Source organism: Mesoplodon bidens (genome assembly GCF_964165515.1).
Source record: "Mesoplodon bidens genome assembly, contig: HAP1_SCAFFOLD_196, whole genome shotgun sequence".
Lineage (NCBI taxonomy): Eukaryota > Metazoa > Chordata > Mammalia > Artiodactyla > Ziphiidae > Mesoplodon > Mesoplodon bidens.
Genome location: NW_027671428.1, coordinates 29,984 through 54,908, shown reverse-complemented (window position 1 = coordinate 54,908; position 24,925 = coordinate 29,984). Strand labels below are relative to the sequence as shown.

Below are 24,925 nucleotides of genomic sequence, written 5' to 3'. Positions count from 1 at the left end.
TATATGCATAAAATACATAACTAATAATAACCTGCTGTATATAAAAGTAAATAAAATTAAATTTCAAAATCTTAAAAAATAAAACTTAAATATAAAACAGAAAAAAGTTCTTCCCTTCACACAGATGTATTTATAGGAATGAATTATTTCCATGCTTATATCTATAAATATATAAAAGAGGAATAAAATCTAACTGGAACCATAAAAGGAAAAAAACCTGAACCCACCAGTTATACAGAGGAAAACCCTATCAGGGCACTTGCTCCAGCGGCAAACTATTCTGAAATTGGTCAGAGGTGGGAATCATCCCCATACAGCCAGCAACCCACACTCCACACATGGAGCGTCCTCATTGCAAAGCTGGGGGACCGAGCCAAGGCATCTCTGAAAAAAGGTGAGCTGAGCCCAAGGCCAGCTGCTGCTGAACTGTTCCCACCCTTCCCAGGTAAAACACCTGAATATGTACAAGGGCTTGAAAGACTAGAGGAAGGGCTGTGGAGCCACACCAGCAACAGCACGCAGGCCAACTTGGTGCCTGCAGGCCAGCCAGGGTGGTCCTGCCCCCGGGCGCTCTTCCGGAAGCTTTCCATTGTCCTGCCTGAGATACCCCACCTGTCCCGGCCCCCACTGCGTTTTTCCTTCCTCACCTCTGTCCGGAGAGAGACTCCAGCGGAACGTATGGGTGACACATCCTCTTCTTTACAGGTGGCAGCCTGGCAACTCCTGCAGAAAGGCCAGCAGTACCCCACTCACACCGGGCCACCAACAAAGCTGTGGCCCCTCATTCCCTCCCACCAGCACAGCCCCGAGACTGCTGACGGGGCAGAGAATATGGAGTCAGGCACAGTTTCAGGGGCTATTGCTGCCTGGAGCGCTGTTTATATTGACCTCAACCAGGCACAAATGGGGAGGGCCGGGCGGTAGAGTAAGGCTGCCCAGGTCAGCTAATCCACAACACTCAGGGAATCACATTGTTGAAAATGGACCACACTAAGGCAGAAGAGAAGCCAAGGAAAAAAAGAACACAATGCCATTTGCACCACCGTAGATGAGTCTAGAGGTAATCACATGACTTGTAGTAAGTCAGAAAGTGAAAGACACATATCATATCATATCACTTATAGGTGTTACCTAAAAATGGATACCAGGGCAGATATTTCCACCGAGAAGGGCAATCAGAGATTCATTAAACAAACTTATGGTTCACCAATGGAAAGGTGTGAGGATTGGTTTCATTACGATATCGGGGTTAACAGACATATACAAACACAGGTGACATATATAATCACCAAAGACCTATGGAATACCAAAAGACTACTCAACATTCTGTCATAACGTACATGGGAAAAGGATCCCAGGAAAAACAGACATCTGTATATGTGTAAAAGAACCACATCTTCTACACCTCCAACAAGCCAAACATTGTAATCAAACTTGCTGTAATAAAAAATAAAAATTAAACTGAAAACATGAACAAGAAGTAGGGAGACAAACATGAGGGCCTTTCTCCTGGCACATTCCATTCTAAATTCCAATCTACAACACGACTTCCATTGAGGCTCTGTTGCCCTAGTAACCAGAATTGGTAAGGGAGAACTGCTGCCACCTTGTGGCCGTTTCACACAACAGCAGCTTTAATCCCTGCGCTAATGGTCAGTTGATATTCAAAACCATTGCAGGCCTGTAAATGACACCTGCCCTGAAAACAAATCCTGGGGTCACATATCGACCAAAAAATTCAAAGGACGTCCATATTTCAAAACGACCGTTTCAAAAGCCATATTTTACGCACATTAGTGTTCCGCTTCTTTTTGTTTCTTTCCATGGATGGATCTAGAGACTGTCATACAGAATGAAGTAAGTCAGAAAGAGGAAAACAAATATTGTATATTAATGCATATATGTGGAACCTAAAAAATTGTACAGATGAACTGGTTTGCAGGGAAGAAATAGAGACACAGAGGTAGAGAACAAACGTATGGACACCAAGTGTGGGAAGCCATGGGGTGGTGGTGGTGGGATGAGTTGGGAGATTGAGATTGACCTGTATACATGTATATGCATAAAATACATAACTAATAATAACCTGCTGTATAAAAAAGTAAATAAAATTAAATTTCAAAATTATAAAAAATAAAATTTAAAAATAAAACAGAAAAATGTTCTTCCCTTCTCATAGATGTATTTATAGGAATGAATTATATCCATGCTTATATCTATAAATACATAAAAGAGGAATAAATGCTAACTTGAAACATAAAAGAAGAAAATCCTGAGCCCACCAGTTATACAGAGGAAACCCCTATCCGGGCAATTGCTCCAGCGCTAAACAATTCTGAAATTGGTCAGAGGTGGGGAATCATCTCCCATACAGCCAGCAACCCACACCCCACACAAGGAGCGTCCACATTGCAAAGCTGGGAGACCGTGCCGAGGCATCTCTGGATAAAGGTGAGCTGAGCCCCAGGCCAGCTGCTGCTGAACTGTTCCCACCCTTCCCAGGTAAAACACCTGAATATGTACAAGGGCTTGAAAGACAAGAGGAAGGGCCGTCTAGCCACACCAGCGACAGCACGCAGGCCAACTTGGTGCCTGCAGGCCAGCCAGGGTGGTCCTCGCCCCGGGCGCACTTCCGGAAGCTTTCCATTGTCCTGCCTGTGATACCCCTCCTGTCCCGGCCCCCACTGCTTTTTTCCTTCCTCACCTCGGTCCGGAGAGAAATTCCAGCGGAAGGTATGGGTGACACATCCTCTCCTTTACAGGTGGCAGCCTGGCAACTCCTGCAGAAAGGCCAGCAGAACCCCACTCACACCAGGCCACCCATAAAGCTGTGGCCCCTCATTTCCTCCCACCAGCTCTGCCGCGAGACTGCTGACGGGGCAGAGAATATGGAGTCAGGCACAGCTTCAGGGGCTATTGCTGCCTGGAGCACTGTTTATATTGACCTCAACCAGGCACACCTGGGGAGGGCCGGCCGGCAGGGTAAGGTTGCCCAGGTCAGCTAATCCACAACCCTCAGGGAATCACATTGTTGAAAATGGACCTCGCTAAGTCAGAATAGAAGCCAAGGAAAATAAGGACACAATGCCATTTGCAGCACCGTAGATGAGTCTAGAGGTAATCACGTGACTTGTAGTAAGTCAGAAAGTGAAAGACACATATCATATCATATCACTTATAGGTGTTACCTAAAAATGGATACCAGGGCAGATATTTCCACGGAGAAGGGCAATCACAGATTCATTAAACAAAGTTATGGTTCACCAATGGAAAGGTGTGAGGATTGGTTTCATTACGATATCGGGGTTAACAGACATATACAAACACAGGTGACATATATAATCACCAAAGACCTACGGAATACCAAGAGAAGACTACTCAACATTCTGTCATAATGTACCTGGAAAAAGGATCCCAGGAAGAACACACATCTGTATATGTGTAAAAGAACCACATCTTCCACACCTACAACAAGCCAAACATTGTAATCAAACTTGCTGTAATAAAAAATAAAAATTTAAATTAAAAATACGAACAAGAAGTAGGGAGACAAACTTGAGGGGCTTTCTCCTGGCACATTCCATTCTAAATTCCAATCTAGAACACGACTTCCATTGAGGCTCTGTTGCCCTATTAACCAGATTTGGTAAGGGAGAACTGCTGCCACCTTGTGGCCGTTTCACACAACAGCAGCTTTAATCCCAGCGCTAATGGTCAGTTGATATTCAAAATCATTGCAGGCCTGTAAATGACACCTGCCCTGAAAACAAATCCTGGGGTCACATATCGACCAAAAAATTCAAAGGACGTCCATATTTCAAAACGACCGTTTCAAACGGCATATTTTATGCACATTAGTGTTCTGCTTCTTTTTCTTTCTTTCTTTTTTGGTTAAAAAGCGGGGAATGGAAAAAGGCATCCCTCAGAATGGGCGAAAATAGTTGCAAACGAATCAATGGACAAAGGTTTAATCTCCAATATATATAAACAGCTCATGCAGCTTAATATTAAAAAAACAAACAACCCAACACAAAAATGGGCAGAATATCTAAAGAGACGTTTCTTCAAAGAAGACACAGAGATGGCCAAGACGCAAATGAAAAGCTGCTCAAGAGCACTAATTATTAGAGAAATGCAAATCAAAACTAAAATGAGGTATCACCTCACACCTGTTAGAATCGGCATCATCAGAAAATCTACAGACAACAAATTCTGGGGAGGGTGTGGACAAAAGGAGCCCTCTTCCACTATTGTTGGGAATGTAAATTGATACAGTCACTATGGAGAACAGTATGGAGTTTCCTTAAAAAACCTACAAATAGAAACCTTGACTTTCCCTAACCCTAACCATAGCCTGGAACGGAAACCTACCACCAACCGTGCACCTTATCTACGCGGTACACTAATCCTAATCCGTACGCTGGCACTAACCGGTGAGTCAACATGTACCCTGACACTAACACGTTTCCGTACCCTCAGCTGTGCCCCAAACCTTGCCGTTGCCTATCCTTAACCTTAGCCCGGAACAGAAACCTACCATCAGCCCTACACCTTACCCTAAGCTGTACCCTAATCCTAATTCATACATCAACACGTACCCTGACCCTTACACGTCTCCGGACCCTCACCTCTGCCATAAACCTTGCCGTTCCCTTACCTTAACCCTAGCCCGGAACGGAAAACTACCACCAACCCTACACCTTACCTTACGCCATACCCTAATCCTAATTCGTATGCTGACACTAACCTGTGCATCAACACGTACCCTGACCCTAACACGTTTCGTACCCTCACCTGTGCCCTAAACTTTGCCAGTCCCTAAACATAACCCTAGACTGGAACGGAAACCTACCACCAACCCTACACCTTACTCTATGGGGTACCCTAATCCTCATGCGTACGCTCACACTAACCCGTGAGTCAACACGTACCCTGAACCTAACACATTTCCGTACCATCACCTGTGCCCTATACCTTGCAATTCGCTATCCCTAACCCTACACCGGAATGTAAACCTACCGCCATCCGTACACCTTACTGTACGCCGTACCCTAATCCTAATGCGTACGATGACACTATTCCATGCATCAACATGCACCATGAACCTAACACGTTTCTGTACACTCACCTGTGCCCTAAGCCTTGCCGTTCACTAACCCTAACCCTAGCCCTGAACTGAAACCCACCACCAGCCCTACACCATACCCTATGCCGTACCCTACTCCTGGCCTGTATGCTGGCACTGACCCGTGCGTCAGCACGTAGCCTGCCTCTCCCAAGTTTCCGTACCCTCACCTGTGCCCTTAGCCTTGCCGTTCCCTAACCCTAACCCTAGCCCAGAACGGAAACCCACCACCAGCCCTACACCTTACCCTACGCCGTACCCTACTCCTGGCCCATACGCTGGCACTGACCCATGCGTCAGCAGGTAGCCTGACCCTCCCACGTTTCCGTACCCTCACCTGTGCCCTAAAACTTGACGTTCCTTAACCCTAATCAAACCCCGGAATGGACACCCACCACCAGTCTTACACCTTACCCTACGCCGTACCCTACTCCTGGTCCACACCCTGGCACTGACCCGTGATTCAGCATGTAACCTGACCCTCCCACATTTCCGTACCCTCACCTGTGCCCTAAGCCTTGCCGTTCCCTAACCCTAACCCTACACTTTACCCTACGCCATACCCTATTCCTGGGCCGTACGCTGGCACTGACACTTGCGTCAGCACGTAGCCTGACCCTCCCACGTTTCTGTACCCTCACCTGTGCCCTAAGCCTTGCCATTCCCTAACCCTAACCCTAGCCGGGAACGGAAACCCACCACCAGCCCTACACCTTACCCTACGCCGTACCCTACTCCTGGGCCGTACACTGGAACTGACCCTTGTGTAAGCACGTAGCCTGCCACTCCCATGTTTCCATACCCTCACCTGTGCCCTAAGCCTTGCCGATCCCTAACCCTAACCCTACCCTGGAACAGAAACCCACCACCAGCCCTACACTTTACCCTACGCCGTACCCTAATTCTGGCGCGTACGCTGGCACTGACCCGTGTGTCAGCACGTAGCGTGCCTCTCCCTCGTTTCCGTACCCTTACCTGTGCCCTAAGCCTTGCCGTTCCCTAACCCTAACCCGGAACAGAAACCCACCAACAGCCCTACACCTTACCCTACTCCGTACCCTAATCCTGGCCCGTACACTGGCACTGAACCGTGCGTCAGCACATAGCCTGACCCTCCCACGTTTCTGTACCCTCAGCTGTGCCCTAAGCCTTGCCGTTCCCTAACCCTAACCCTAGCGTGGAATGGAAACCCACAACCAGCCCTACACCGTACTTTACTCCTGACCTGTACGCTGGCACTGACACGTTTGTCAGCACGTAGCCTGCCTCTCCCACGTGTCCCTATGCTCACCTGTTCCCTAAACCTTGCCGTTCGCTAACCCTAACCTGGAACAGAAACCCACAACCAGCCCTACACGTTACCCTATGCTGTACCCTACTCCTGGCCCTTACGCTGGCACTGACACGTGCGTCAGCACACAGCCTGACCATCCCTCGACCCTCCCAATACAGAAATGGGCAGAAGATCTCAAGAGACGTTTCTTAAAAGAAGACACAGAGATGGCCAAGATGCACATGAGAAGCTGCTCAAGAGCACTAATTATTAGAGAAATGCAAATCAAAACTACAATGAGGTATCACCTCACACCTGTTAGAATCGGCATCATCAGAAAATCTACAAACAACAAATTCTGGGGAGGGTGTGGACAAAAGGAGCCCTCTTCCACTATTGGTGGGAATGTAAATTAATAGAGTCACTATGGAGAACACTATGGAGTTTCCTTAAAAAATCTAGAAATAGAATTACCATCTGATCCAGCAATTCCACTTCTGGGCATATACCCAAAGAAAACCATAAATCAAAAAGGCACATTCACCACAATGTTCATTGCAGCACTATTTACAATAGCCAGGTAATGGAAGCAACCTAAACGCCCAAAGACAGATGAATGGATAAAGATGGGGTACATATATAAAATGGAATATTACTCGGCCATAAAAAGGAATGAATCTGGGTCATTTGTAGAGACATCGATGGATCTAGAGACTGTCATACAGAATGCAGTAAGTCAGAAAGGGGAAAACAAATATTCTATATTAATGCATATATGTGGAACCTAAAAAATTGTACAGATGAACTGGTTTGCAGGGAAGAAATAGAGACACAGAGGTAGAGAACAAACGTATGGAAACCAAGTGTGGGAAGCCATGGGGTGGTGGTGTTGGTATTAGTTGGGAGATTGGGATTGGCCTGCATACATGTATATGCATAAAATACATAACTAATAATCACCTGCTATATAAAAAAGTAAATAAAATTAAATTTCAAAATTTTAAAAAATAAAATTTAAAAATGAGTAAAAAGATCTCCCCTTCAAACAGATGTATTTATAGGAATGAATTATTTCCATGCTTATATCTATAAATACATAAATGAGGAATAAAATCTAACTTGAACCATAAAAGAAAAAAAAAACCTGAACCCACCAGTTATACAGCGGAAAACACTATCAGGGCTCTTGCTCCAGCGGTAAACATTTCTGAAATTGGTCAGAGGTGGGGAATCATCTCCCATACAAACAACAACACAGCCCCCACGCAAGGAGCATCCTCATTGCAAGGCTGGTGGACCGTGCCGAGGCATCTCTGAGTAAACGTGAGCTGAGCCCCAGGCCAGCTGCTGTTGAACTGTTCCCACCCTTCCCAGGTAAAACACCTGAATATGTACAAGGGCATGAAAGCATAGAGGAAGGGCCGTGAAGCCACACCAGCGACAGCACGCAGGCCAACTTGGTGCCTGCAGGCCAGCCAGGGTGGTCCTGGCCCCGGGCGCTCTTCCGGAAGCTTTTCATTGTCCTGCCTGACATACCCCACCTGTCCCGGCCCGCACTGCGTTTTCCTTCCTCACCTCTGTCCACTGAGAAATTCCAGCGGAAGGTATGGGTGACACATACCCTTCTTTACAGGTGGCAGCCTGGCAACTCCTCCAGAAAGGCCAGCAGAACCCCACTCACAACGGGCCCCCAAATAAGCTGTGACCCCTCACTCCCTCCCACCAGCACAGCCCCGAGTCTGCTGACGGGGCAGAGAATATGGAGTCAGGCACAGCTTCAGGGGCTATTGCTGTTTGGAAAGCTGTTTATATTGACCTCCAGCAGGCAGACCTGGGGAGGGCCGGCCGGCAGGGTAAGGGTGACCAGGTCAGCTAATCCACAACCCTCAGGGAATCACATTGTTGAAAATGGACTTCGCTAAGGCAGAATAGAAGCCAAGGAAAATAAGGACACAATGCCATTTGCAGCACAGTAGATGAGTCTAGAGGTAATCTCGTGACTTGTAGTAAGTCAGAAAGTGAAAGACACATATCATATCATATCACTTATAGGTGTTACCTAAAATAGATAGCAGGGCAGTTATATCCACTGAGAAGGGCAATCACAGGTTCATTAAACAAACTTATGGTTCACCAATGGAAAGGTGTGAGGATTGGTTTCATTATAATATCGGGGTTAACAGACATATACAAACAGAGGTGACATATATAATCACCAAAGACCTATGGAATACCAAGAGAAGACTACTCAACATTCTGTCATAACGTACATGGTAAAGGATCCCAGGAAGAACAGACATCTGTATATGTGTAAAAGAACCACATCTTCCACACCTACAACAAGCCAAACATTTTAATCAAACTTGCTATAATAAAAAATAAAAGAAAGAAATTAAAAATACGAACAAGAAGTAGGGAGACAAACTTCAGGGGCTTTCTCCTGGCACATTCCATTCTAAATTCCAAAATAGAACACGACGTCCTTTGAGGCTCTGTTTCCCTGGTAACCAGATGTGATAAGGGAGAACTGCTGCCACCTTGTGGCCGTTTCACACAACAGCAGCTTTAATCCCAGCGCTAATGGTCAGTTGATATTCAAAATCATTGCAGGCCTGTAAATGACACCTGCCCTGAAAACAAATCCTGGGGTCACATATCGACCAAAAAATTTAAAGGACGTCCATATTTCAAAACGACCGTTTCAAAAGATATATTTTATGCACATTAGTGTTCTGCTTCTTTTTCTTTCTTTCTTTTTTGTTTAAAAAAACGGGAATGGAAAAAGGCATCCCTCAGAAGGGGCGAAAATAGTTGCAAACGAATCAATGGACAAAGGTTTAATCTCCAATATATATAAACAGCTCATGCAGCTTAATATTAAAAAAAAAAACAACCCAATACAAAAATGGGCAGAATATCTAAAGAGACGTTTCTTCAAAGAAGACACAGAGATGGCTAAGACGCACATGAAAAGATGCTCAACAGCACTAATTATTAGAGATATGCAAATCAAAACTATAATGAGGTATCACCTCACACCTGTTAGAATCGGCATCATCAGAAAATCTACAAACAACAAATTCTGGGGAGGGTGCGGACAAAAGGAGCCGTCTTCCTCTATGGTGGGAATGTAAATTGATACAGTCACTATGGAGAATAGTATGGAGTTTCCTTAAAAAAACTAGAAATAGAAACCTTGACTTTCCCTAACCCTAACCATAGCCCGGAACGGAAACCTACCACCAACCCTACACCTTATCTATGCCGTACACTAATCTTAATCCGTACGCTGGCACTAACCGGTGAGTCAACACGTACCCTGACCCTAACACGTTTCCGTACCCTCAGCTGTGCCCTAAACCTTGCCGTTGCCTATCCTTAACCTTAGCCCGGAATAGAAACCTACCATCAGCCCTACACCTTACCCTAAGCCGTACCCTAATCCTAAACCATACGTCAACACGTACCCTTACCCTAACACGTTTCCGTACCCTCACCTCTGCCATAAACCTTGCCGTTCCCTAACCCTAACCCTAGCCCAGAACGGAAACCTACCACCAACCCTACACCTACCTTACGCCATACCCTAATCCTAATTCGTATGCTGACACTAACTTGTGCATCAACACGTACCCTGACCCTAACACGTTTCGTACCCTCACCTGTGCCCTAAACTTTGCCGGTCCCTAAACATAACCCTAGACTGGAACGGAAACGTACCACCAACCCTACACCTTACTCTATGTGGTACCCTAATCCTCCTACGTACGCTGACACTAACCCGTGAGTCAACACGTACCCTGAACCTAACACATTTCCGTACCATCACCTGTGCCCAAATCCTTGCAATTCGCTAACCCTAACCCTACAACGGAATGGAAACCTACCGGCATCCGTACACCTTACCCTACGCCGTACCCTAATCCTAATGCGTACGATGACACTATTCCATGCATCAACATGTACCATGACCCTAACACGTTTCTGTACCCTCACCTGTGCCCTAAACCTTGCCGTACCCTAACACTAACCCTAGCCCAGAATGGAAAACTACCACAAACCGTACAGCATACCCTACACGGTACCCTAATCCTAATCCGTACACTGACACTAACCCGTGCGTCAACACGTACACTGACCCTAACACTTTTCCGTACCCTCACCTGTGCCCTAAACCATGCCGTTGCCTAACCCTAACCCTAGCCCAAAACGGAAACCTAGCACCATCCCTACACGTTAACCTACGCCATACCCTAATCATAATCCGAGCGTCAACACGTACCATGACCCTAACACATTTCCGTACCCTCACCTATGCCCTAAACCTTGCCGTTCCATAACACTAACCCTAGCCTGGAACGGAAACCTACCACCAACCCTAGACTTTAACCTACGAAGGACCATAAACCTACTCCGTACGCTGAAACTAACACATGCGTCAACACTTACCCTGACCCTAACACGTTTCCGTACCTTCACCTGTGACCTAAACCTTGCCATTCCCTAACCCTAACCCTAGCCCACAACGGAAACCTGCCACCAAACCTACACCTTACCCTAAGCCGTACCCTAATGCTAATCCATATGTCAACACGTACCCTGACACTAACACGTTTCCATACCCTCATCTGGGCCCAAAACCTTGCCGTTCCCTAACACTAACCCTAGCCTGGAACGGAAACCTACCACCAACCATACACCTTACCCTATGCTGCACCATAATCCTCATCTGTACGTTCACACTTACCCGTGCGTCAACACGTACCCTGAGCCTAACACGTTTCGATACCCTCACGTGTGCCCTAAACCTTGTCATTCCCTAACCCTAACCCAAGCCCGGAACGGAAACCTACCACCAACACAACACCTTACCCTAAGCCATACCGTAATCCTAATCTGTACGTCAACATGTACCCTGACCCTAAAACGTTTCCGTACCCTCACCTGTGCCCTAAACATTGCCATTCCCTAACCCTAACCCTAGCACGGAACGGAAACCTACCACCAACCCTACACATTACCCTACGCCGTACCCTAATCCTAATCCATACGCTGACACTAATCCGTGTTTCAACACGTACCTTGACTGTAACAAGTTTCTGTAAGCTCACCTGTGCCCAAACTTTGCCAATCCCTAACCCTAACCCTAGCCCGGAAAGGAAACCCACCACCAGCCCAACACATTACCCTACACCGAAGCCTACTCCTGGCCCGGACGCTGGCACTGACCCGTGTGTCAGCACGTAGCCTGACCCTCCGACGTTTCCATACCCTCACCTGTGCCCTAAGCCTTGCCGTTCACTAACCCTAACCCTAGCCCAGAACGGAAACCCACCACCAGCCCTACACCTTACCCTATGCCGTACCCTACTCCTGGCCCGTACGCTGGCAGTGACACGTGCGTCAGCACGGAGCCTGACCCTCGCACGTTTCCGTACCCTCACCTTTGCCCTAAACCTTGCCATTCCCTAACCCTAACCCTAGCCTGGAAAGGAAACCAACCACCAGCCCTACACCTTAACCTAAGCCATTGCCTACTCCTGGCCTGTATGCTGGCACTGACCCGTGCGTCACCACGTAGCCTGACCGTCCCCCGTTTCTGTACCCTTACCTGTGCCCTAAGCCTTGCCGTTCCCTAACCTTAACCATAGCCCGAAACGGAAACCCACCACCAGCCCTACACATTACCCTACGCCGTACCATACTCCTGGAGAGTACGCTGGAACTGAACCGTGCGTCAGATGCAGCCTGACCCTCCCACGTTTCCGTACCCTCACCTGTGCCCTAAGCCTTCCCGTTCCCTAACCCTAACCCTAGCCCGGAACAGAGACCCACCACCAGCCCTACACCTTACCCTACGTCGAAGCCTACTCCTGCCCAGAAGCTGACACTGACACGTGCGTGAGCACGTAGCCTGACCCTCCCACTTTTCCGTACCCTCACCTGTGCCCTAAGCCTTGCCGTTCGCTAACCCTAACCCTAGCCCAGAACGGAAACCCACCACCGGGCCTACACCTTACCCTACGCCGAAGCCTACACCTGGGCGTACGCTGTCATTGACCCGTGTGTCAGCACGTAGTCTGACACTCCCACGTTTCCGTAAGCTCACCTGTGCCCTAAGCCTTGCGATTCCCTACCCCTAACCCTAGCCCGGAACGGAATCCCACGACCACCCCTACAGCATACCCTACGCCGTACCCAACTCCTGGCCCGTACGGTGGCACTGACCTGTGTGTCAGCACGTAGCCTGCCTCTCACACGTTTCCGTACCCTCACCTGTGCCCTAAGCCTTACCGTTCCCTAACCCTAACCCTAGCCCGGAAAGGAAACCCACCACCAGCCCTACACCTTACCGTACGGCGTAGCCTACGCCTGGCCCATATGCTGGCACTGACCCGTGTGTCAGCACGTAGCATGACCCTCCCACGTTTCCATACCCTCATCTGTGCCCTATGCCTTGCCATTCCGTAACCCTAACCCTAGCCCGGAATGGAAACCAACCACCAGCCCTACACCTTACCCTACGCTGTTGCCTACTCCTGGCCTGTACACTGGCACTGACACGTGCGTCAGCACATAGCCTGACCCTCCCCCATTTCCGTACCCTCACCTGTGCCCTAAGGCTTGTCGTGCCCTAACCCTAACCCTAGCCCAGAGCAGAAACCCACCACCAGCCCTAAACCTTACCCTACGCCGTAGACTCTTCCTGGCCCATACGCTGGCACTGATCCGTGCGGCAGCACGTAGCCTGACCCTCCCACGTTCCCGTACCCTCACCTCTGTCCTAAGCCTTGCCGTTCCATAACCCTAACCATAACCCCGAACGGAAACCTACCACCAGCCCTACACCTTACTCTACGCCATAGCCCACTCCTGGCCCATACGCTGGCACTGACTTGTGCGTCAGCACGTAGCCTGCCTCTCCCACGTTTCCGTATCCTCACCCGAACCCGAAGCCTTGTCATTCCCTAAACCTAACCTTAGCCCGGAAAGGAAACCCACCACCAGCCCTACACCTTACCCTACACCGTACCTTACTCCTGGCCCGTACGCTGGCACTAACCCGTGCGTCAGAACATAGCCTGAACCTCCCACGTTTCCGTACCAGCACCTGTGCCCTAAGGCTTGTCGTTCTCTAGCCCTAAGCCTATCCCGGAACGGAAAACCACCCCCTGCCCTAAACCTTACCCTACACTGTACCCTACTTCTGGCCAGTACACTGGCACTGACCCGTGCGTCAGCATGTAGCCTGACCCTCCCACGTTACCGTACCCTCACCCGTGCCCTAAGCCTTGCCGTTCCCTAACCCTAACCCTACACCTTACCCTACACCGTACCCTACTCTTGGCCCGTACGCTGGCACTGACCCGTGCGTCAACACGTAGCATGACCCTCCCACGTTTCCGTACCATCTTCTGTGCCCTAAGCTTTGCCATTCCCTAACCCTAACCCTAGCCCGGAATGGAAACCCACCACAAGCCCTACACCTTACCCTACGCCGTACCCTAATCCTGCCCCGTACGCTAGCACTGACCCGTGCGTCAGCATGGAGCCTGACACTCCCACGTTTACGTACCCTCACCTGTGCCCTAAGCCTCGCCGTTCCCTAACCCTAACCCTAGCCCGGAACGGAGACCCACCATCAGCCCTACACCTTACCCTTGTCGAAGCCTACTCCTGCCCGGAAGCTGACACTGACACGTGCGTGAGCACGTACCCAGACCCTCCCACTTTTCCGTACCCTCACCTGTTCCCTAAGCCTTTCGTTCGCTAACCCTTACCCTGGCCCGGAACGGAAACCCACCACCGGGCCTACACCTTACACTACGACGAAGACTACACCTGGGAGTACGCTGTCATTGACCCGTGCGTCAGCACGTAGTGTGACGCCCCCACGTTTCTGTAACCTCACCTGTGCCCTAAGTCTTGTGGTTCCCTTCCCCTAACAGTTGCCCGGAAAGGAAACCCACCACCACCCCTACACCATACCCAATGTCATACCCAACTCCTGCCCCGTACGGTGGCACTGACACGTGTGTCAGCACGTAGCCTGCCTTTCCCACGTTTCCTTACCCTCACCTCTGCCCTAAGCCTCGCAATTCCCTAACACTAACCCTAGCCCGGAACAGAAACCCACCACCAGCCCTACACCTTACCCTATGCCGTACCCTATTCCTGGACCGTACGCTGGCACTGACACGTGATTCAGCATGTAGCCTGACCCACCCACGTTTCCGTACCCTCACCTGTGCCCTAAGCATTGCCTTTCCCTAACCCTAACCCTAGCCGGGAACGGAAACCCACCACCAGCCCTACACCTTACCGTACGCCGTACCCTACTCTTGGCCTATACGCTGGCACAGACCCGTGCGTCAGCACGTAGCCTGACCCACCCACGTTTCCGTACCCTCACCTGTGCCCTAAGCATTGCCTTTCCCTAACCCTAACCCTAGCCGGGAACGGAAACCCACCACCAGCCCTACACCTTACCGTACGCCGTACCCTACTCTTGGCCTATACGCTGGCACAGACCCGTGCGTCAGCACGTAGCCTGACCCACCCACGTTTCCGTACCCTCACCTGTGCCCTAAGCCTTGCCGTTCCGTAACCCTAACCCTAGCCCGGAACGGGAAACCACAGCCAGCCCGACACCTTACCCTATGCTTTAAACGACTCCTGGCCCGTATGCTGGCACTGACCCGTGCGTCAGCACGTAGCCTGACCCTCCCACTTTTCCGAACCCTCACCTGTGCCCTAAGCCTTGCCGTTCCGTAACCCTAACCCTAGCCCGGAACGGAAACCCACCACCAGCTCTAAACATTACCCTACGCCGTACCATACTCCTGGCCCGTACAGTGGCACTGACCCGTGCGTCAGCATGTAGCCTGACCCTCCCACTTTTCCATACCCTCACCTGTTCCCTAAGCCTTACCGATCCCTAACTCTAACCCTAGCCCGGAACGGAAACCCACCACCAGCCCTACACCCTACCCTAAGTCGTAGCCTACTGCTGGCCCGTAAGCTGACACTCTCCCATGTGTCAGCCCGTAGCCTGCCTCTCCCACGTTTCCGTACCCTCACCTGTGCCCTAAGCCTTGCCACTCCCTAACCCTAACCCTAGCCCGGAATGGACACCCACCACCAGCCTTACACTTTACCCTACGCCGTACCCTACACCTGGTCCATACCCTGGAACTAACCCTTGATTCAGCATGTAGCCTGACCCTCCGACGTTTCCATACCCTCACCTGTGCCCTAAACCTTGCCATTCCCTAACCCTAACCCTAGCCCGGAACGGAAACACACCACCAGCCCTACACCTTACCCTATGCCGTATCCTACTCCTGGCCCGTACACTGGCACTGACGCGTGCGTCAGCACGGAGCCTGACCCTCCCACGGTTCCGTACCTTCACCTGTGCCCTAAGACTTCCCGTTCCCTAACCCTAACACTAGCCCGGAACAGAGACCCACCACCAGCCCTACACCTTACCCTACGTCGAAGCCTACTCCTGCCCAGAAGCTGACACTGACACGTGCGTGAGCACGTAGCCTGACGCTCCCACTTTTCCGTACCCTCACCTGTGCCCTAAGCCTTGCCGTTCGCTAACCCTAACCCTAGCCCAGAACGGAAACCCACCACCGGGCCTACACCTTACCCTATACCGAAGCCTACACCTGGGCGTACGCTGTCATTGACCCATGTGTCAGCACGTAGTCTGACACTCCCACGTTTCCATAACCTCACCTGTGCCCTAAGCCTTGCGGTTCCCTACCCCTAACCCTAGCCCGGAACGGAATCCCACGACCAACCCTACAGCATACCCTACGCCGTACCCAACTCCTGGCCCGTACGGTGGCACTGACCTGGGTGTCAGCACGTAGCCTGCCTCTCACACGTTTCCGTACCCTCACCTGTGCCCTAAGCCTTACCGTTACCTAACCCTAACCCTAGCCCGGAAAGGAAACCCACCACCAGCCCTACACCTTAACGTACGCCTTAGCCTACGCCTGGCCCATATGCTGGCACTCACCCGTGTGTCAGCACGTAGCATGACCCTCCCACGTTTCCATACCATCACCTGTGCCCTATGCCTTGCCATTCCCTAACCCTAACCCTAGCCCGGAAAGGAAAGCAACCAACAGCCCTACACCTTACCCTACGCTGTTGCCTACTCCTGGCCTGTACGCTGGCAGTGACCCGTGTGTCAGCACATAGCCTGACCCTCCCCCGTTTCCGTACCCTCACATGTGCCCTAAGGCTTGTCGTGCCCTAACCCTAACCCTAGCCCAGAACAGAAACCCACCACCAGCCCTACACCTTACCCTACGCCGTAGACTAATCCTGGCCCGTACGCTGGCACTGATCCGTGCGTCAGCACGTAGCCTGTCCCTCCCACGTTCCCGTACCCTCACCTGTGTCCTAAGCCTTGCCATTCCATAACCCTAAACATAACCCCGAAAGGAAACCTACCACAAGCCCTACACCTTACTCTACGCGATAGCCCACTCCTGGCCCATACGCTGGCACTGACCTGTGCGTCACCACGTAGCCTGCCCCTCCCACGTTTCCGTATCCTCACCCGAACCCTAAGCCTTGTCATTCCCTAAACCTAACCTTAGCCCGGAAAGGAAACCCAACCCCAGCCCTACACCTTACCCTACGCCGTACCTTACTCCTGGCCCGTACGCTGGCACTGATCCATGCGTCAGAACATAGCCTGAACCTCCCACGTTTCCGTACCCTCACCTGTGCCTTATGCCTTGCCGTTCCCTAACCCTAACGCTAGCCCGGAATGGTAACCCACCACCAGCCCTACACCTCACCCTACGCCGTACCCTACTCTTGGCCTGTACGCTGGCACTGACCCGTGCGTCAGCACGTAGCCTGACCCTCCCACGTTTCCGTACCATCTACTGTGCCCTAAGCTTTGCCATTCCCTAACCCTAACCCTAGCCCGGAACGGAAACCCACCACCAGCCCTACACCTTACCCTACGCCGTACGCTAATCCTGCCCAATACGCTAGCACTGACCCATGCCTCAGCACATAGCCTACCACTCCCACGTTTCCGCACCCTCACCAGTGCCCTAAGCCTTGCCGTTCCCTAACCCTACCCTAGCCCAGACCGGAAACACACCACCAGCCCTACAGCTTACCCTACGCCGTACCCTACTCCTTGCCCGTACGCTGGCACTGACCCATGCGTCAGCACGTAGCCTACCTCTCCCAACTTTCTGTACCCTCACCTGTGCCCTTAGCCTTGCTGTTCCCTAACCCTATACCAAAACGGAAACCCACCACCAGCCCTACACCTTACGCTACGCAGTAACTTACTCCTGGCCCGTACGCTGGAACTGACCCGTGCGTCAGCATGGAGCCTGACCCTCCCTCGTTTCCGTACCCTCAACTGTGCCTTAAGCCTTCCCGATCCCTAACCCTAACCCTAGCCCAGAACGGAGACCCGCCACCAGCCCTACACCTTACCGTACGTCGTAGCCTACTCCTGCCCGGAAGCTGACACTGACACGTGCGTGAGCACGTACCCTGACCCTCCCACTTTTCCGTACCCTCACCTGTGCCCTAAGCCTTGCCATTCGCTAACCCTTACCCTGGCCTGGAACGGAAACCCACCACCGGGCCTACACCTTACCCTACGCCGAAGCCTACACCTGGGTGTACGCTGTCATTGACCCGTGTGTCAGCACATAGTCTGACCCTCCCACGTTTACGTAACATCACCTGTGCCCTAAGTCTTGCGGTTCCCTACCCCTAACCCTTGCCTGGAACGGAAACCCACCACGACCCCTACACCATACCCTACGCCGTACCCAACTCCTGGCCCATACGCTGGCACTGACACGTTTTTCAGCACGTAGCCTGACCCTCCCACGTTTCCGTACCCTCACGTGTGCCCTAAGCCTTAACGTTCCCTAACCCTAACCCTAGACCGGAATGGACACCCAACGCCGCCCTTACACCATACCCTACGCCGTCCCCTACTCCTGGTTCATACCCTGTCAGTGACCAGTGCTTCAGCATGTAGCCTGACCCGCCCACGTTTCCGTAACCTCACCTGTGCCCTAAGCCTTGCCTTTACCTATCCCTAACCCTAGCCCGGAACAGAAACCCACCAGAAACCCTAAACCTTAATGTATGCCGTAGCCTACTCCTGACCCGTACGCTGGCAGTGACCATTGCGTCAGCACATAGCCTGCCTCTGCCACGTTTCCATACCCTCACCTGTGCACTAAGCCTTGCCGTTCCCTAACCCTAACCTGGAACGGAAAACCAACACCAGCCCTACACCTTACCCTACACCGTACCATACTCCTGGACCGTACGCTGTCACTGACACGTGCGTCAGCACGTAGACTGACCCTCCCACGTTTCCGTACCCTCACCTGTGCCTTAAGCCTTGCCGTTCCCTCACCCTAACCCTAGCCCGTAACGGAAACCCACCACCAGCCCTACACCTTACCCTACGCCGTACCCTAATCCTGCCCCGTACGCTGGCACTGACCCGTGCGTCAGCACGTAGCCTGCCACTCCTACGTTTCCGTACCCTCACCTGTGTCCTAAGCCATGCCATTCCCTAACCCTAACCCTAGCCCGGAACATAAACCCACCACCAGCCCTAGACCTTACACTACGCCGTACCCTACTCCTGGCCCCTACACTGGCACTGACCTGTGCGTCAGCTCGTAGCCTGCCTCTCCCACGTTTCCGTACCCTCACCTGTGTCCTAAGCCTTGCCGTTCCCTAACCCTAACCCAAGCCTGGAACGGAAACCCACCAACAGCCCTAAAACTTACGTTACGACGTACCCTACTCCTGGCCCGTACGCTGGCACAGACCCGTGCGTCAACACGTAGCCTGCCACTCCCACGTTTCTGTACGTTCACCTGTGCCCTAAGCCTTGCTGTTCCCTCACTCTAACCCTAGCCCGGAACGGAAACCCACCACCAGCCCTAAACCTTACCCTACGCCATACACTACTCCTGGCCCGTACGCTGGCACTAACCCGTGCGTCAGCACGTAGCCTGACGCTCCCACGATTCCATACGTTCACCTGTGCCCTAAGCCTTGCCGTTCCCTAACCCTAACCCTAGCCCGGAATGGTATCTCACAACCAGCCCTACTCTTTACCATACGCCTTACCCTATTCCTGGCCCGTACGCTGGCACTGACGCATGCGTCAGCACCTAGCCTGACCTTCCCACGTTTCCGTACCCTCACCTGTGCCCTAAGCTTTGTCATTCCCTAACCCTAACACTAGCACGGAACGGAAACCCACCACCAGCCCTACACATTAGCCTACGCCGTAGCCTAATCCTGGCCCATACATTGGCACTGACCCGTGCGTAAGAACGTAGCCTGGCCATCCCACGTTTCCGTACCCTCAGCTGTGCCCTAAGCCTTGACGTTCCCTAACCATAAACCAAGCCCGGAACGGAAACCCACCATCAGATTTACACCTTACCCTACGCAGTACTCTACTCCTGGCCCTTACGGTGGCACTGACACGTGCGTGAGCACGTAGCCTGACCCACGCACGACCCTCCCAATACAGAAATGGGAAGAAGATCTCAAGAGACGTTTCTTCAAAGAAGACAAAGAGATGGCCAAGACGCACATGAAAAGCTGCTCAACAGCACTAATTATTAGAGAAATGCAAATCAAAACTACAATGAGGTATCACTTCACACTGTTAGAATCGGCATCATCAGAAAATCTACAAACAACAAATTCTGGGGAGGGTGTGGACAAAAGGAGCCCTCTTCCACTATTTGTGGGAATGTAAATTGATACAGTCACTATGGAGAACAGTATGGAGTTTCGTTAAAAAAAACTAGAAAAAGAATTACCATCTGATCCAGCAATCCCACTTCTAGGCATATACCCAAAGAAAACCATAAATCAAAAAGGCACATTCACCACAATGTTCATTGCAGCACTATTTACAATAGCCAGGTAATGGAAGGAACCTAAATGCCCACAGACAGATGAATGGATAAAGATGTGGTACATGTATAAAATGGAATATTACTCAGCCATAAAAAGGAATGAAACTGGGTCATTTGTAGAGACATCGATGGATCTAGAGACTGTCATACAGAATGAAGTAAGTCAGAAAGAGGAAAACAAATATTGTATATTAATGCATATATGTGGAACCTAAAAACTGGTACAGATGAACTGGTTTGCAGGGAAGAAATAGAGACAGAGGTAGAGAACAAACGTATGGACACCAAGTGTGGGAAGCCATGGTGTGGTGGTGGTGGGATGAGTTGGGAGATTGGGATTGACCTGCATACATGTATATGCATAAAATACATAACTAATAATAACCTGCTGTATAAAAAAATAAATAAAATTAAATTTCAAAGTTTTCAAAAATAAAATTTAAAAATAATACAGAAAAAGTTCTTCCCTTCACACAGATGTATTTATAGGAATGTATTATTTCCATGCTTATATCTATAAATACATAAAAGAGGTATAAAATCTAAATTGAACCATAAAAGAAAAAAAAACCTGAACCCACCAGTTATACAGAGGAAAACCCTATCAGGGCACTTGCTCCAGCGGTAAACAATTCTGAAATTGGTCAGAGGTGGGGAATCATCTCCCAAACAGCCAGCAACCCACACCCCACGCAAGGAGCGTCCTCATTGCAACGCTTGGGGATCGTGCAGAGACATCTCTGAATAAAGGTGAGCTGAGCCCCAGGCCAGCTGCTGCTGAACTGTTCCCACCCTTCCCAGGTAAAACACCTGAATATGTACAAGGGCTTGAAAGACTAGCGGAAGGGCCGTGGAGCCACCCCAGCAACAGCAAGCAGGCCAACTTGGTGCCTGCTGTCCAGCCAGGGTTGTCCTGCCCCCGGGCGCTCTTCCGGAAGCTTTCCATTGTCCTGCCTGAGATACCCCACCTGTCCCGGCCCCCACTGCTTTTTTCCTTCCTCAACTCTGTCCGGAGAGAAATTCCAGTGGAAGGTATGGGTGACACATCCTCATCTTTACAGGTGGCAGCCTGGCAACTCCTGCAGAAAGGCCAGCAGATCCCAACTCACACCGGGCCACCAACAAAGCTGTGGCCCCTCATTCCCTCCCACCAGCACAGCCCCGAGACTGCTGACGGGGCGGAGAATATGGAGTCAGGAACAGCTTCAGGGGCTATTGCTGCCTGGAGCGCTGTTTATACTGACCTCAAACAGGCACACCTGGGGAGGGCTGGGCGGCAGGGTAAGGCTGCCCAGGTCAGATAATCCACAACACTCAGGGAATCACCTTGTTGAAAATGGACCTCGCTAAGAAAGAAGAGAAGCCAAGGAAAAAAAGAACACAATGCCATTTGCACCACCGTAGATGAGTCTGGAGGTAATCACGTGACTTGTAGTAAGTCAGAAAGTGAAAGACACATATCATATCATATCACTTATAGGTGTTACCTAAAAATGGATACCAGGGCAGATATTTCCACCGAGAAGGGCAATCAGAGATTCATTAAACAAACTTATGGTTCACCAATGGAAAGGTGTGAGGATTGGTTTCATTATGATATCGGAGTTAACAGACTTATACAAACACAGGTGACATATATAATCACCAAAGACCTACGGAATACCAAAAGACTACTCAACATTCTGTCATAACGTACATGGGAAAAGGATCCCAGGAAAAACAGACATGTTTATATGTGTAAAAAAACCACATCTTCCACACCTCCAACAAGCCAAACATTGTAATCAAACTTGCTGTAATAAAAAATAAAAATGAAATTAAAAACACGAACAAGAAGTAGGGAGACAAACTTGAGGGGCTTTCTCCTGGCACATTCCATTCTAAATTCCAATCTAGAACACGACTTCCATTGAGGCTCTGTTGCCCTAGTAACCAGAATTGGTAAGGGAGCACTGCTGCCACCTTGTGGCCGTTTCACACAACAGCAGCTTTAATCCCAGCGCTAAAGGTCAGTTGATATTCAAAATCATTGCAGGCCTGTAAATGACACCTGCCCTGAAAACAAATCCTGGGGTCACATATCGACCAAAAAATTCAAAGGACGTCCATATTTCAAAACGACCATTTCAAAAGGCATATTTTATGCACATTAGTTTTCTGCTTCCTTTTCTTTCTTTCTATTTTGGTTAAAAAAACGGGAATGGAAAAAGGCATCCCTCAGAAGGGGCGAAAATAGTTGCAAACGAATCAATGGAGAAAGGTTTAATCTCCAATATATATAAACAGCTCATGCAGTTTAATATTAAAAAAACAAACAACCCAATACAAAAATGGGCAGAAGATCTAAAGATACGTTTCTTCAAAGAAGACACAGAGATGGCCAAGACGCACATGAAAAGCTGCTCAACAACACTAATTATTAGAGAAATGCAAATCAAAACTACAATGAGGTATCACCTCACACAGTTAGAATTGGCATCATCAGAAAATCTACAAACAACAAATTCTGGGGAGTGTGTGGACAAAAGGAGCCCTCTTCCACTATTGGTGGGAATGTAAATTGATACAGTCACTATGGAGAACAGTATGGAGTTTCGTTAAAAAAAACTAGAAAAAGAATTACCATCTGATCCAGCAATCCCACTTCTGGGCATATACCCAGAGAAAACCATAAATCAAAAAGGCACATTCACCATAATGTTCATTGCAGCACTATTTACAATAGCCAGGTAATGGAAGCAACCTAAATGCCCACAGACAGATGAATGGATAAAGATGTGGTACATGTATAAAATAGAATATTACTCAGCCATAAAACGGAATGAAACTGGGTCATTTGTAGAGACATCGATGGATCTAGAGACTGTCATACAGAATGAAGTAAGTCAGAAAGAGGAAAACAAATATAGTATATTAATGCATATATGTGGAACCTAAAAACTGGTACAGATGAACTGGTTTGCAGGGAAGAAATAGAGACAGAGGTAGAGAACAAACGTATGGACACCAAGTGTGGGAAGCCATGGTGTGGTGGTGGTGGGATGAGTTGGGAGATTGGGATTGACCTGCATACATGTATATGCATAAAATACATAACTAATAATAACCTGCTGTATAAAAAAATAAATAAAATTAAATTTCAAAATTAAAAAAAAATAATATTTAAAAATAATACAGAAAAAAGTTCTTCCCTTCACACAGATGTATTTACAGGAATGAATTATTTCCATGCTTATATCTATAAATACATAAAAGAGGAATAAAATCTAACTTGAACCATAAAAAAAAAAAAACCTGAACACACCAGTTATACAGAGGAAAACCCTATCAGGGCACTTGCTCCAGTGGTAAACAATTCTGAAATGAGTCTGAGGTGGGGAATCATCTCCCATACAGCCAGCAACCCACACACCACGCAAGGAGCGTCCTCATTGCAAAGCTGGGGGATCGTGCCGAGGCATCTCTGAATAAAGGTGAGCTGAGCCCCAGGCCAGCTGCTGCTGAACTGTTCCCACCCTTCCCACGTAAAACACCTGAATATGTACAAAGGCTTGAAAGCCTAGAGGAAGGGCCGTGGAGCCACACCAGCGACAGCACGCAGGCCAACTTGGTGACTGCAGGCCAGCCAGGGTGATCCTTGCCCCGGGCGCTCTTCCGGAAGCTTTCCATTGTCCTGCCTGAGATACCCCTCTTGTCCCGGCCCCCACTGCTTTTTTCCTTCCTCACCTCTGTCCGGATAGAAATTCCAGCGGAAGGTATTGGTGACACATCCTCTTCTTTACAGGTGGCAGCCTGGCAACTCCTGCAGAAAGGCCAGCAGAACCCCACTCACACCGCGCCACCAACAAAGCTGTGGCCCCTCACTCCCTCCCACCAGCACAGCCCCGAGACTGCTGACGGGGCAGAGAATATGGAGTCAGGCACAGTTTCAGGGGCTATTGCTGCCTGGAGCGCTGTTTATATTGACCTCAACCAGGCAGACCTTGAGAGCGCCGGCCGGCAGGATAAGGCTGCCCAGGTCAGCTAATCCACAAACCTCAGGGAATCACATTGTTGAAAATGTACCTCGCTAAGGCAGAATAGAAGCCAAGGAAAATAAGGACACAATGCCATTTGCAGCACCGTAGATGAGTCTAGAGGTAATCACGTGACATGTAGTAAGTCAGAAAGTGAAAGACACATATCATTTCATATCACTTATAGGTGTTACCTAAAATAGAAACCAGGGCAGTCATTTCCACTAAGTAGTGCAATCATAGATTCATTAAACAAACATATGGTTCACCAATGGAAAGGTGTGAGGATTGGTTTCATTACGATATCGGGGTTAACAGACATATACAAACAGAGGTGACATATATAATCACCAAAGACCTACGGATTACCAAGAGAAGACTACTCAACATTCTGTCATAACGTACATGGGAAAAGGATCCCAGGAAGAACAGACATGTGTATATGTGTAAAAGAACCACATCTTCCACACCTACAACAAGTCAAACATTGTAATCAAACATGCTATAATAAAAAATAAAAAAATTAAATTAAAAATACGAACAA

At 49.6% G+C, this 24,925-nt stretch overlaps 1 long non-coding RNA gene across 1 annotated transcript in view; it reads left to right on the top strand.

Annotated features, from left to right (window-relative positions):
• LOC308611409 overlaps positions 1 to 23,767 on the top strand; it is an 874,260-nt gene extending 850,493 nt beyond the window's left edge. Inside the window, exon 3 of the long non-coding RNA XR_014014895.1 lies at positions 23,550 to 23,767. This is a non-coding gene — a long non-coding RNA (uncharacterized lncRNA). The remainder of the gene's footprint in view (positions 1 to 23,549) is intronic.
• Positions 23,768 to 24,925: the final 1,158 nt, after the last annotated feature.